This window comes from Suncus etruscus, chromosome 16 (genome assembly GCF_024139225.1).
Source record: "Suncus etruscus isolate mSunEtr1 chromosome 16, mSunEtr1.pri.cur, whole genome shotgun sequence".
Taxonomy (NCBI): domain Eukaryota; kingdom Metazoa; phylum Chordata; class Mammalia; order Eulipotyphla; family Soricidae; genus Suncus; species Suncus etruscus.
The window spans coordinates 81,425,158-81,440,368 of NC_064863.1; the positions used below are offsets into that span (position 1 = coordinate 81,425,158).

At 32.2% G+C, this 15,211-nt stretch overlaps 1 protein-coding gene and 1 non-coding gene across 2 annotated transcripts in view; both read left to right on the forward strand.

The window, feature by feature from the left end:
- The window catches only part of GRID2 (glutamate ionotropic receptor delta type subunit 2), a 1,564,419-nt gene that overhangs the window by 586,597 nt on the left and 962,611 nt on the right, over positions 1–15,211 (forward strand). The window lies entirely within an intron of this gene.
- On the forward strand, positions 5,138–5,327 carry LOC126032837 (U2 spliceosomal RNA). The gene has a single exon (XR_007504015.1). It is a non-coding gene; the product is annotated as a U2 spliceosomal RNA (small nuclear RNA).

The following is a 15,211-nucleotide window of genomic DNA, read 5'->3' on the forward strand; positions in this document are numbered from 1 at the left end:
TTAGCAGCAGAAATTCAAGTGCAGATTCTTTAAGTAATGTAGTACATGAAATACTGCGGTCAGGCAGATCCAGGATTTGGCCATGGCCCTGGTAAATGCTGTTAACTAGCCTGTTTTCTCCTATAGATCCTAATATTCACTTATTTTGAAGAATTATAAAGGAAAATATGCTGAATTGATATTAATTCAATTCTCTGGTCTCTCCCTACAAACTTCTTTACAAGATCTCAAAATCAATGAAAACCACAAGAAATTTAAAGCCTGTATTTTTTTAATAGTTTTTAAGTGAAGCCATTGTGAATTACAAGTCTTTCACAGTTATGTTTAAGGTACATAGTGCCAGGGAATTGGGGCAATTCCCACCACCTATGTTGACCACCCGCTGCCCCTGTTCCTAGCATGTATCACCCACCTATCTCCATCCTGTAGCCTCCTGGACTGTTGGTATAACAAGTTTCTTTTGTGTACAGCTTGATGTGGTTTGGATCTCTTGATTCCATTGTAGTTGACTTTGGGTTGGATATTTAGGTCTGATCATTTTTATTTCCACTCAGTGTTCATGGGAGTACTTGCTCCTAGTATTATCCATTTTTTCCCCTCAATTTTTGCAGCAGAACAAAATGATTCAAGTTCTATAAACTGTTGATAAGAAAAAGAAACAAATGGGGAGGAGCACCTATCTAGAAATGCTGATCTAAAATTAAAAAGGAAAGAAAAAAGAGAAAAATAAAAGAAATAAACTAAACAAAAATTTGAAAAATAAAAAAAGAAGAGGGAGACTGTTGCCGTTGGTGTTTGTTTGTTTTGCATAGGCACAGTAAGTATTGGGGAAATTAGAAAGGAAATGTCCTTGGCCTAAGAGATATAGGGTTTCTCCACCCTTGAAGCACACTGTCATGGGATCTTCTGCAGGTTCCGCCATGTTCATTGTCAAGTCCCCAGGTCTTTTTGTAGTACCAGGAAACATTCTGCTCAGTTTTCATTGTCAACGTCAGTCTTCTGTAATTTGAGATCTTGTTTTTTTTTGCACAGGTCCTAGGACAAAGTCTAGGATAGAGTCTTTCTTTATGGTTCCAAAAGTTTTGTTCAGTCACAATTGTTGTTGTCAGTCTTCTTTATTCAGTAATCTTGTTTTTTGAACATATCGAAAAGATGGAGTGTCTCCTGATTTCATCTCACCGTTAGGTAATGATGTGACGTAACGGGTGTTTAGGTCAAGTTGTTAGTCTAAAAGAGCAGTCTATCCAATGTAGTATCATTGCCCCTGTTTTGTGCATTGAGTTTTCTTTTGTGAAAGTAAAATGACAGCCTGGGCTTTATCTTAAAGGTAAAATAGTTTGAATTGATGAAGGAGAAAACAAGATAATAGAAATAAAATAAAAAATAAATAGGGGGAGGTTGGGGAAAATAAATAAATAAATAAAAAATAAAGGAATAAAAAATAAGATAAAAAGTAAAAAAAGAAAATTAATAATAGTAATTTGCAAAAACATACTCAATGAGAGAAATTTGCAGCATAAGTTTCTGGTGTGCAGTTGCCTAGTTCAGTGTTCTCCGAGGTCATAAGCTTTAGGTCATAGTAGAAGGTATAATCATGGAATATTTTACAAGTTACTGTCATAATGATATGTATATGGCACTTTATATGTTATAGCACTAAATTCTGAAGATATGTCCAAACTTTATCTCCAAGAACCTCTGTGACCAAAGAATAGGTACAATTATTTTATACATAATAAAATTATGGCACTAAAATGTACTGATAGTAAGCAATGTAGTAGGAATTCCCAGGATCCAATCATATTCTGCACAACTATACAATGTATTGTTGTTAAATATTACTAAATAAAGGCTTTCAACAAGTATACTTCTACACTTAACTCAGAACTCAGTAGATGCCGTGTTTGGAAAGAAATGGAAATTCTCTACACAAATAAAATAATTTAGGAAGCATAGAAATATGCTAAGGCATGGGAAAGAAAGAAGGAATTTTAAGGCATGGAAGTTTGAAAGGACAGGCTAATCTTTGGTTTTAGTAAGAAATAATATAGCACAATCATTTAGCTTTCTCAAACATTATTGAGTAGGTGCAAGCAGAAAGGATTTCAGAAGTGTATCTTCAGAGCCACGTCAAAATCATCTTGAAAAACATTAAAATTCAAAACCTTCTACCACCATAGCTCTAGCTCTCAGAGTGTTTGGGTAACATGTCTGAGATGCCAGCCAGCAGATTTATTTCTATAAGTATTTTTATTAAATTTACCTCCCAGCTCTCATTTTCTAAGAACTTAGAATGACGTGTATAAATTGGTACCAGTTTTCTAGAGGAAAATGAATTGCAAGTGTCTACATACAAATGCTTTACACATAACCATTATCTTTCCATGTGTATTTAGTTATTGCTATCACTGCTGTGTAAATGCCTATCATTTGTAGTTAATATCTTAGGTAACAATTGTATTGCAAATCCTATGGCACAGTTGGATGTTTATCTCTTTTCTTTTTTTAGTAAGACTAATCTATATAGGTATATTTGGACTGAGAAAATAACTGATTGTAAGAAGGGAAACATATTGTACAGATAATATATTCTATCTAAAGCTATTTTTATAATTTTACTATCTTAACATTCATTTGTATATCTAAATCACATAATACCTGACAAAAATGGAAACTGGCTCTTTTAAAGTATTGGAAAAGAAATACTATTTTTCAGAAAAAGGGTTTTTCTTTAGTACATGTACAATTAATGTTAAAATATGCAGCTAAGGTAGATTATTGTATGGTGCCAGTTTAACATATTTATAACAATTAGTATAAAAATAACATTCCACAAAGATTCTAGTACCAAATTTAAATAAAATAATCAGTGAACAAATATTCAGTATTATTAGCATGTTTTTGTTTCATGCTTCATATTACTGGGGTGTTTATCTGTTCTATCATAATTAAAGACAGTATTTTTATGTATTTATTATTCATTGTACACTGTTACTTTCAAAATAAAAATATTTATTTGAAGTATCTTTAATTATTCAAGAATGTCTTACTTGAGTCTCTAACATTTTAAAAATAAAGTCAATAAGCATTTTACATTTTTGCAAAGTTTTGTAAATTGTAAGTTACAGAAGAGAAAAATATGCTATCATCATATTTGCCTGTTCATAGCAAGAAGGTCAAATGTTAACTGAATGTGCCCTCAAGTTACAAGTGAAAAATACATCTTATAAAAATAAGTAATTAATATATTAAATTTGTAACAGCATTTTCATACTTCAGCTATATCATACCATTTGTAAAATGTATTTATTGTATGATTGAATATTCATGTTTATTATGTAGATATGATATATATTTCAAATTTACCTTATTTTAGGGAAGAATATGCTTTTCAAAAATTGCAGAATACAAAAAGTTTATATTAATAGAGAATATTAAAGACTTCTATTGTTTTCTCTTGATATTTGTTTTTAAGGACTTCTCATTTTGTAAATACAAAATAATTATGACACCAAATACAAAATTTATACAATCATAAGATAAAATTTTTCTTAAATTTTGAAGTACTAATAATAGCAGTGTATTCTCCTACCAGAAAGTGATCATTGGAACATTCATGTATAATTAACAATTTGATAAGAATCACAGTAGAAATATAAGATACTAGTTTTATTTGCTTATGTATAAATAGAAATTAATCCTTGCTTCTATTTGATTTGACAGAGATGGCTGTGGCTTAAGATCATATATCTGTGTTAATAAATAAAATTGAACATTATATGATTATTTCTACTGATTTTTATAATTCAGGGCAGAAGAAAATATTTTGCTTTTAAGTGTATTACTGGTTTATTTTATTAGCATTAATTTTTATAAAAATAATGTTTAATATATTAAACAATTATTTCATCACTTTGGCCTATTCTTTTAATATTAGATTTATTTAGTTTTTAACAGTGCTGAAGATAAAAACCCAGGACCTTACAAATTCAAGTCAACTAAGTTCTCTTCCACGGAATCACATCCCTATTTTCTAATATTGATTCTTTGAATGGAATCATATAAAAATAATTTAGAATAAATTAATCTATTGGATATTATAGGTAGATAGATAAAAGTGAGATAGGACTATTTTGAAATTTATTATGCTATTATGGCTACCAATTATTATCATTTTTTTAATTGGGAAGAGTTTCAACATATTCATCCTAATGGCCTAAATATTTAAGAAAAATTGCAAACAGCATTTAATCTAAACTCCTTTCTCACATTTCACTTTCATCTTTCTAGAAACTGATTTCCTATATAAACTCGTTCTGTGTTGATACCATGCTGTATGTGTTTCAACAGTTCTTAGAACTCAGGAGTAAAATAATGTTTAGTCATTATTTTTGTGCACCATCTAAAACCAAGTATTTTGTTTCACTGCAGTAACTGACACAGAGTACTTAAAAATCAATTCATTAGCTGGTTGAAGAAAGTTAATTATTTGTTAAACACAGAATAGCATTAAAATGCCATTTATATTTCAAAGACTAGTGACATAAATTTACTCAAAGTTTGGAGAGGAATTTTTCTCATTAAATTATTATCAATATTTTCCCAAATTAACTTTAGTAATTGAGAATCTATTTACCTTAGAAGAGACAAATGACTTAACTGCTTTTGATTAGTATGTCTTCCAGGCAGTGATAACATACAAGCATTGTATATTAGAAGTAGAAGGGTCCAAAATATACTGTAACTGTAACTTATATGTAGATAAAATTAGTTTTATCTCTGGATTTTGACACAATCTAAATATGTATAGAATTTTCTTTTCAATTAAGTCTAATGAATATTAACTATAATTAAATAGAATAGTATATAAATGTGAATATTTCCCATATAAAGCTGACAGGACAGATTATATGAAGAAATTTACTATATAATCAATCCTATCCAACAATGGACTGTAAGTACTTGCCATAGTAACTAGGCAAGAAAATATATCAAGGACATCCAGACAGGAAAGGAAAAAGTCAAGCTCTCACTGCTTGCAGATGACATTATACTTATTTTGAATACCGGACTCCACCAAAATCTTCTGGAAACAATTGATTTGTATAGCAAAGTGGCAGGCTAAAAAATTAACACAATCGCTCTCTGCCTTTTGGCTAAAATCAAGTGTAGTATCTGTTCTTATCAGTATAATATCTGATACGTACTCTATCTGAGGACAATATATTAAATGGGTTTTTGGAGCTGGGAGTTGGAAGAGGAGCTTGCTCTGTCTGTTCCGTGCATCGACTTGGTATTGCAGTACCTCCAGGAACGGTGCACATAAAAAAAAATTAAAAAAAATTAACACAAAAAATTAATGGCTTCTTATATACAAATAATAGCAGGGAAGTAATAGACATTACAAGAACTAATTCCATTAGTAGTAATGCCACAGTAACTCAAATACTTTGGAGAAAATTTAACTGAAGAACTACAAAACACTGCTTCAAGAAATAAGAGGGTTTCAGCCATAAAATATATACCCCCTTCACCAGTCCAACTTTCCCCAGTTACAAACATGATTGTAAACATAATGATTAAATAAAGAAGTGTCTTTCTCCATAAAGAATAATATAAAAACACACAAAAAATAGAAAGAGAAATAAAAGTGGACAAAAGTAAATGGAGACATATGCCCTATTCATGGATTGAAAGGATTAACATGCTTCAAATGGCACTACTTCCCAAAGCATTGTGCAAGTCCATTTCAGGATACTCATGACATTCTTCAAAGAAGTGGACAAAACACTCTTGAAATTTATTTGGAACAACAAATGCCCATGAATAGCCAAAGCAACCCTTAGGAAAAAGAATATGGGATCACTTCCCCCAACTTTACGTTGTACTACACAACAATAGTCATTAAAACAGCATGGATTTGGAATACAGACAGAACCAAAGATCAGTGGAATCTACTTAAGTATTCAGAGAATGTAGTAATTCAGACATAGAGTAAATTCATCTTTGTTAGAGTAGCAAGAAATGCAAAATGAAGCAAGGAAAGACTCTTCACCAAGCCTATTATCTTTTTAATGTTTGTACTTAGGTTGTACAGTTGACACTAAAACGATAGAGGGGAAATGTGCCTGCTAAAGGATGGTGCGCATTGTATGACTGAATTTCAATCATGAACAGCTGTGTAACGGTTATTCACTTAAAGAATGCATTTATAAATAAATAAAATGAAAAGGAGAGGTACATTTTTTTAAATAAAATGTGTTGTTGGTCAGGGAGCATAGGTTATGTTTTAGGGCCTTGAGTTCAATTACTATGACCCCCAGTAAGACACCATTTATAGCTCTGCTGTACATATGCAGAGCTGGAGGTCACTAAATTTCAGGTCCACATTGCTAGGCCAAGCCTGACCAGATTTGCCATAGAATTCCTCTGAGCACCTTTTCAAGTAACTACAATTATATGTGACTTTCGTTGGGCTCCACATGAAATAATGCCACCTGGAGAAAAATAGTTCTTGAGCAGGGGTCTCCCCCAAAAATAAACTAGAACAAACTTGTGTGGTCAAAAGGCCCCTCATAGAGTGAATGGAAGAGAGAAAGAGGGGTGGGAGGGGCCAGCCAGAACTGCCATTTTTTTTTTTATTAAGCACCAAGAATACCCTCCAAGCAGGGGAAGGAGAACAAAAGGCGAGTCTGCTCAGGTAGCCTTTTGACATGTAGAAAAAGTTCTAAGTAGGGGAAAAAAATCTGTGTTCTGAGTGAAAACAATTTGTAAACCAACAAATACAAAGAACCAGGGAAGATCTTTGTTTTAAGTGAAACATAGTTGTAAAGCAACAAGTAGAATCATTGCAAATAATCTGGAACCTTTCCTCTGGCTAGCATTTAGATATAGATAAGAACAAACATGGTAACTTGAAAATTCCTTCCCATGAATTTACTTGAAGATACTTAAATTTATTATCGATGGTAATATGTTTTGAACTGGTTTTTGATTTCATTAAATATTCTCTCTTTTTAATAAGAACCCCCCTATATCAATACATGAACATTAAATATTTATATTTAATTACTGGCAGTTATCCTCATTTTCATTATTTTATCAATTTCACTTCCATAGGTTGATTTTTGTTATTTTAGAAATAATATAAAACATGTATAATCCCCAAAACTATTGTCTGTGAGCAGGCTTAATATGAACAATAAAAATAACAAAATAATATTTTATATTATTTTATTTTTTGGTTTTTGGGTCACACCCGGCAGTGCTCAAGGGTTACTCCTGGCTCTATGCTCAGAAATCTCTCCTGGCAAGCTCGGGGGACCATATGGGATGCTGGGATTCAAACCACAGACCTTCTACATATATGACAAATGCCTTACCTCCATGCTATCTCTCCGGCCCCGCAAAATAATATTTTGATATTTATCATTAAATAATAATTACAATTAGATCTTAGGCAATATTAAAAAGTTGTATTTTATTAAGTCCCATTTCTTTTTTAAAAAAGAATTGTTTTAAGCATCATGATTACAAACATGATTGTAGTTGGGTTTCATCACAAAAAGAACACCCCCTTTTCACCAGTGCAACATTCTCATCACCATGCACCTATCTCAATCTACCCACAACCCTGCCTGTATTTGAGACAAGCATTCTACTTCTCTCACTCATTGTTAGTTGTTAGTGTTTAACTGCACTCATCCCTCCTTGAGGAGAGCTTCATATCATGAGTTGGTCCTTCAGCCCTCATCTATGGGCATTATTACAATAATCTCTTTTTCTTTTTTATTAATATCTTTAAACACCTTGATTACAGATATGATTATAGTTGGGTTTCAGTCATGTAAAGAAAACCCCTCTTTACTATTGCAATATTCCCATCACCAATAACCCAAATCTCCCTCCTCCCCACCCCACCCCCACCTGTACTCTAGATAAGCTTTCCACTTCCCTCATTCATTCACATTGTTATGATAATTCTCAATGTAGTTACTTCTCTAAACACACTCATCACTCTTTGTGGTGAGCTTCCTGTTCTGAGCTGGACTTTCCAGCTCTCCTCTGTTTTGTCTCTGAGAATCATGTAAAAATGTCTTTTATATTTCTTAAAACCCATAGATGAGTGAAACTATTCTGCGTCTATCTCTCTCCCCCTGACTTATTTCACTGAGCATAATAGATTCCATGTACAACCAAGAATAGGAAAATTTCATGACTTCATCTCTCCTGATAGCTGCATAATATTCCATTGTATATGTGTACCACAGTTTCTTTAGCCATTCATCTGTTGAAGGACATCTTGGTTATTTCCAGAGTCTGACTATTGTAAATAGTGCTTCAAAGAATATAATTGTGATGAAGTGATTTTTGTATTGCATTTTTGTGTTCCTAGGGAATATCGCTAGTAGTGGTATAACTGGATCATATGGGAGCTCAAATTCCAGTTTTTTGAGGAATATCCATAGTTTTTCAGAAAAACTGAACTAGATGGCATTCCCACCAGCAATGAATGAGAGTTCCTTTATCTCCACATCCCCACCAGCACTGCTTTTTCCTGTTATTTGTGATGTATGCCAGTCTCTGTGGCCTTGAGATAGTACCTCATTGTTGTTTTGATTTGAATCTCCCTGATAATTAGTAATGTGGAACATTTTTTATGTGCCTTTTGGCCGTTTTTATTTCTTCTTTGAGAAATTTTAATTTCTTCTGGGGTAAAATGTTTTTTTTTTTCCTTGTTTTGTCTGTCAGTACCTTGTATATTTTTGAAATTGGGCCTTGTCTGATGGGTATTGTGTGAATAGTTTCTCCCGATTTGTGGATGGCTTTTCCTTTGAGGTGCAGAAGCTTCTCAGCTTAATATATTCCCATCTGTTTATCTCTGTTTCCACTTGTCCAGGGGGGCAAAGGAAAGTGATATGGGATGCGTGCTGAAAAAAGAGGTAGAGGGAGGACAACACTGGTGGTGGGAATGTCCCTGATTCAATGTCACTATGTACCTTAAATATTACTGTGAAAGATTCGTAATTCACTTTGATAACAATAAAAACTATTTAAAAATTAATATCATGGGGCCATAGTGATAACACAGTGGTAGGGTGTTTGCTTTGCATGCGGCTAATCTAAGACAGACTTTGGTTCGATCCCAAGGCATCCCATATGGTTCCCCGAGCCAGGAGCAGTTTCTGAGCGCATAGCCAAGAGTAACCCCTGGGCATCACAAGATATGTTCCCCCCCAAAAAATTAACATCAATTCATAATTAAAAATTCAACAAAATAGCATATTTTGTCTCAATTTAATCATGACCATTCATCAGTAAATATCATATTCAGAGTTGAAAATCTGATTTCAAGCACAAGGAAAGTATGTCCAATTCATTTACTTTTATTCAATTATAATATTAGATATCCTCATCATAACTGTCAGAAAATAATAAGAAATCAAAAGCATCCATATTGGAAAATAAATTGAAATTCCACTATTATATATGATATTCTATATAAAAGTCCCTAAAAATCCACTGAAAAACTCTTAAAACAGTCAATTGACATACCCAAATAGGGAGTTACTAAATCAATACACACTAATATGTTGCTTTTTCATTCAAGCAATTATTTAGAAGATAAAGAAATCATTACCAGAGAGATACATTAATAGGCTGAAGTTTTTGATTTGTATGCAAATGATGTGTTCTGGCTAGGAGTGAAAGAAGAAAGGAGGAAGGAAAATAGTAAGACAGAAAAAGAGGGAAGAAGGGAGGGAAAAAAGAGTGGGAGAGGAGGAAGGAAGAAAGGGAGGGAAAAAGAGAGGGAGGGAAATAAAGTATAAGTACATAGTGTGCAAAAAATACTAAAGGACATGAAGACATAATTTTTAAATTGTTAGTAATCTAAAAATATAAAAAGGGAAAATTGTAAATGTGAGGGGCAAAAATGCATATTCAATGATTGTAATAATTAACATTGTAAAATCACCATTATATACAAAGACTTATTCAGGTTCTGTAGATATTTTATATATATTACAATGATTCCAATGGCATGCTTCGAAGACATAACAAATTCTACTAAGATCTGTGTGTAATAATAAAACTCTATGAGTATCCTAAGTAATTCTGAGAAGGGGGAATCATGGATGGTGTGTTGTCCAGTAACTATAAATTGAACTATATAGCTATAATTCTGTGGTAAAACTCTGTGGGTCTGAAATAAATGTAGATTCTCAGGTAAAAAAGAATATATTTGAGAGTCCACAGATGGACCCTCTGTTTATGGAGTTAATTTATGGCAAAGAGCTGGATATATAAAGTGGAGCAATTAAATTTTCTTCAATTGATGGTGCTGGGAAAACTGGATAGTAATGTTCAAAAAATAAACAGGAAGCACATCTTACACAAAAACATAAGTTAATTCAAACTCTATAAAAATATCTTGCTATTAGACCAGAACCCTCTGAGGAAAACACAGATTGAACTCTCCATGGTTAGCTAATGTTTTGACTACATTAACAAATATCGAAGCCAAAAATAAACATCAAACTATGAAGTTTGCACGGTGAAAGAAGTTAACAAAAATTCAAAGGCACACTAATGAATAGCGATAATATTTATATATCATTCACTAGATAAATACTAATATACAGTATATATAAAAGAAGTACAAAACAGCACAACACAAAATACACCTATTAAAAATTAGCAAGAAGAGATGGGGTTGTTTCCCAAGAAAGTCATGCAAATTGTTAGTAGGCATATGAAAAGTGTTCATTGTCAATATCAGGAAACGAAAAGTCAGAATAGCAATGTGATATCATCCCCTACCTGTTAGAATGGATACATAAATATGAGTGGAAATGAGTGGGAGTACTAGAGTAAATGTGAGGATAATAGAATAATAATAATAGAATAATGTGAGGATAATAGAAATGTGAGGATAATAGATAATAGAATAGAATAATAGAACATTCACTCTTAAGGAGAATTTCATTAATGAGAGTCTCAATGGAAAACAGTACAATGACTTCTCAAAAAAGTGACAATAGAATTATTGTCCAGGCATTAATTTTTATTGTTTTATTTTCCTTTAATTGGCGATATTTCAAACTACTAAAAATAAGACACTAAAGTCATGAATTAGTATTTAAAACAATATTATTTATGTTGCTGACATTTCAACATTTTCTATTACTGATGCAACAACTAAAACACACACACACAAATATCCCTAGAATTTTGAATCATCTGTTACACTTTTTGCACACATACACACACACATCCTCATTTTACCTGGCAATAAAATTCCTATGAAAATACATTATCTGAAATATTTTTGTGTAACTTAATTGCAACACACACAATTTAAAAGTCAACAATCAAATTTCCCCAAAAATACAAACATCCAAATTATATTCATTATTCAAAAGGTAATAAACATCAATAATATTCAGGAAAAAAATACAAAACTCAATCAACTATGATCAAAAATATAGCAAAGGTTTTGATGGAATCTGGCAAAAAAAAAAGGGAAACTTCATACTCTATCAAGCTCTGAATATTAATGTTATGATTTTCATAGAAAACAGTTGGAAGTTCTTAAAAAATTAAACTATAATTACCATATGATCCAGCCATCTCATCATTGAAAACTCGAATATAATGATGTAGCAGAATATTATTTGACCATTAAGAAGAAAATTTCAGCATTTTTAATCGTCAGGCAGCAACCTGGAGATCATATTAAATGAAGTAAAATTATGATGGAGAATCTTTAATACTTTTATTTATATGTAGAATCCAATATTTTAACTCATAACAATAGAGAATAATAATGGCTAAATAAGTAAAAAGATGTATGACATTGTGACCACACTTAATAAGACCAGATTTTATACATGAAATTTGGTGAGAGTAGACCTTGAATATTTGCAACCCATACAGAAGTTTTGTGTCTATATGAAAACATTGATACATTTATTAGGTTGATAGTGCTGATTTCTTTATAAGAGGCCTTCATATCACAACACCTTTAGTTGTTAATTTATAAATTTTGCAAATTATGATTTAATACACTTTGGAAAATATTTTAGATAAACATATGAATAGTGTTTCTTTTATAAAATTGATTGACAAAATTTAGTTTTATTAGATAACTTATTACAGAATGTAAGTTTTATTAGAAACTTACATCAAAATGTAAATTTACCACTGATTTTATTCCGAGGATAAAATATTTTAAAAACATTTTGACATTCTGAAAAAGATATTTTGAATTCTACAATTTACATATGGTACAAGAATGTTTGATGATGCAGAATATATTGAAATTATTTCCAGGTAGTTTATAGGCCATGAGATTTCAAAGAGTAAGTTTTAGTTCAATAATAATTCATTATTATAATAAAAAATATGCTCACTAAAAAGTAAAAAATCTTTGACATAGGAAAAAAAAGTCATTTGAATTCATACTAAATATTAGGAAAGACCCTGGAACTGGAATAGGAAACTAAAGTTGAATTACTGCAGTTGTCTTAGTTATTATTTTTATTTATTTGGTTATTTATTTACACACCCAGTGACGCTGAGGGGTTATTCCTGGCTCTGCGCTCAGAAATTACTTCTGGGTCGGGGATGCTAGGTATCTAACCTCCTTCCATTCTGTGTCAACCATGTGCCAGGCAAATATTCTACCCTGTGCTATTACTCCGGACCCTCTTAGTTTATTTTTAAAAAATCAGTTTTATAGTAGCTTACCACATTTTTCTTTACTTGGTCATTTTTTAATGCAACTGAATTTCTGCATTAATATTTTGTGTAATTTATTTTGATAGAATCTATGCCCAGCATATAGAAACTTTTCTCTTTTTCATCATCACAGTTTTCATATATTTACCTTTAATTATTGTTTGAAAAATAAAGTGTGTGGACAATTTTAATGTCTTTATTTAAACATCTTGATTACAAATATGATTGTGGCTGAGTTTCAGTCATGTAAATAACACCCCCCTACACCAATGCGATATTCCCATCACCAATGTCCTGAATATTCCTCCTTCTACCGCACCCCCGCCTATACTCGAGAAAAGCTTTCTACTTCCCTCATTCATTCACTTTGCTATGATAGTTCTCAATGTAGTTGTTTCCTAAATGCACTCATCACTATGTAGTGAGCATCATGTTGTCAGTTGGACCTTCCAGCCCTCCTCTGTTTTGTTTCTGAGAATTATTGCAAAAATGTCTTTCATTTTTCTTAAAACCCATAGATGAGTGAGACTATTCTGCGACTATTTCTATCCCTCTCGCTTATTTCACTCAGCATAATAGATTCCATGTACATCCATGTATAGGACAATTTCATGACTTCATCTCTCCTGATGACTGCATAATATTCCATTGTGTATATGTACCACAGTTTCCCAGTTAAAGGGCAAGTTGGTTGTTTCCAGAGTCTGGCAATTGGAAATAGCGCTGCAATGAAAATAGGTGTGAGGAAGGGATTTTTGTATTGTATTTTTATGTTCCTAGGGTATCTCCCTACGAGTGGTATAGCTGGATTATATGGAGCTGAATTTCCAGTTTTTGGAGGGATCTCCATATCGCTTTCCATAAAGGTTTGACTAGACGGCATCCCACCAGCAGTGAATAATAGTTCCTTTCTTTCCACATCCCCACCAGCACTGCTTGTTCTCAATCTTCGTGATGTTTGCCAATCTCTGTGGTGTGAGATGTTACCTCATGGTTATTTTTAATTTACCTCTCCCTGATGATTAGTGATGTGGAGAATTTTTTCATGTGCCTTTTGGCTATTTGTATTTCTTTTTTGACAAAGTGTCTGTCCATTTATTCTCCCATTGTTTGATGGAATTTGATGTTTTTTCTTGTAAAGTTCTGTCAGTGCCTTGTATATTTTGGATATTAGCCCCTTATCTGATGGCTATTGAGTGAACCGTTTGTCCCACTCAGTGGGGGGCTCTTGTATCCTGGGCACTATTTCTTTTGAGGTGTAGAAGCTTCTCAGCTTAATATATTCCCGTCTATTAATCTCTGCTTTCACTTGTTTGGAGAGTGCAGTTTCTTCCTTGAAGATGCCTTTAGTCTCACTGTCATGGAGTGTTTTACCGACATGTTGTTCTATATACCTTATGGTTTCAGGTCTGATATTTTAATTTGTACATGAAAGAAAGTAGGCCTTAAATTGTACACTTACATTGAGTCAGAATTAGAAGACATGGTAGTACTATAATTTGTATATTAATGAAGTGCATATGTTTTTTACATGAGGGCATCATCTGTATATTTTTTATAAATATGAAACATACCATTACTTATGCTCTCATTCCCATTGTTATAGAGTTAAGCGTTATTTTTATGTTAATAATTTTCAGGGATTTTTAATAAGTAACAAATAAAACTCACTATTTTAACTATCTTTAGCAGAATCACCTAATACTATTTTACAAAAATTTTTATTGCTGGGGCCGGCGAGGTGGCGCTAGAGGTAAGGTGTCTGCCTTGTAAGTGCTGGCCAAGGAAGGACCGTGGTTCGATCCCCCGGTGTCCCATATGGTCCCCCCAAGCCAGGGGCAATTTCTGAGCACTTAGCTAGAAATAACCCCTGAGCATCAAACAGCTGTGGCCGAAAAACCAAAAAATAATTAAAAAAAATTTTACTGCCATCAAATATGCTATTTGTACATGATATTTAATGTCCAGGCATCATATAAGCAAGGTATAAATTAAGTATCTCTTCACATTATGTTAATTATTCTAATTTTTCTTGGACAATAAATTATTGATGCATTAATATATAAATATGACTTCAGGTAAGTTTAAGCAAAACTTCAGTAAGAATATATGCTATGACAGCATAAAAAGAAATTCTTATTACCAGTCCATTTAAATTTTATCAGTTTTATAGTCAATGTAGTTTTCACATGTATCTTTTTAGCTTCGCACTCTAGAGAGCTTTTAATATGTTTTTTAACTATTTTTCTTCATTTTTACTGTGTAATTCCAAGTTGTAAAGGTAACCATTGTTTTATACTTTTTGTTTAAAATACAAATTTAGAATCATTGCATCATCTTTAGTATATGAACATTTTACATTTCTTTCCCTCTTTTCTCCAAGTTCATCATCTATTTTATTGTACTTATATACATTTATTTATGTAAGATATAAATGAAGTCATATTTACTCATATTTATGAAATCCAGT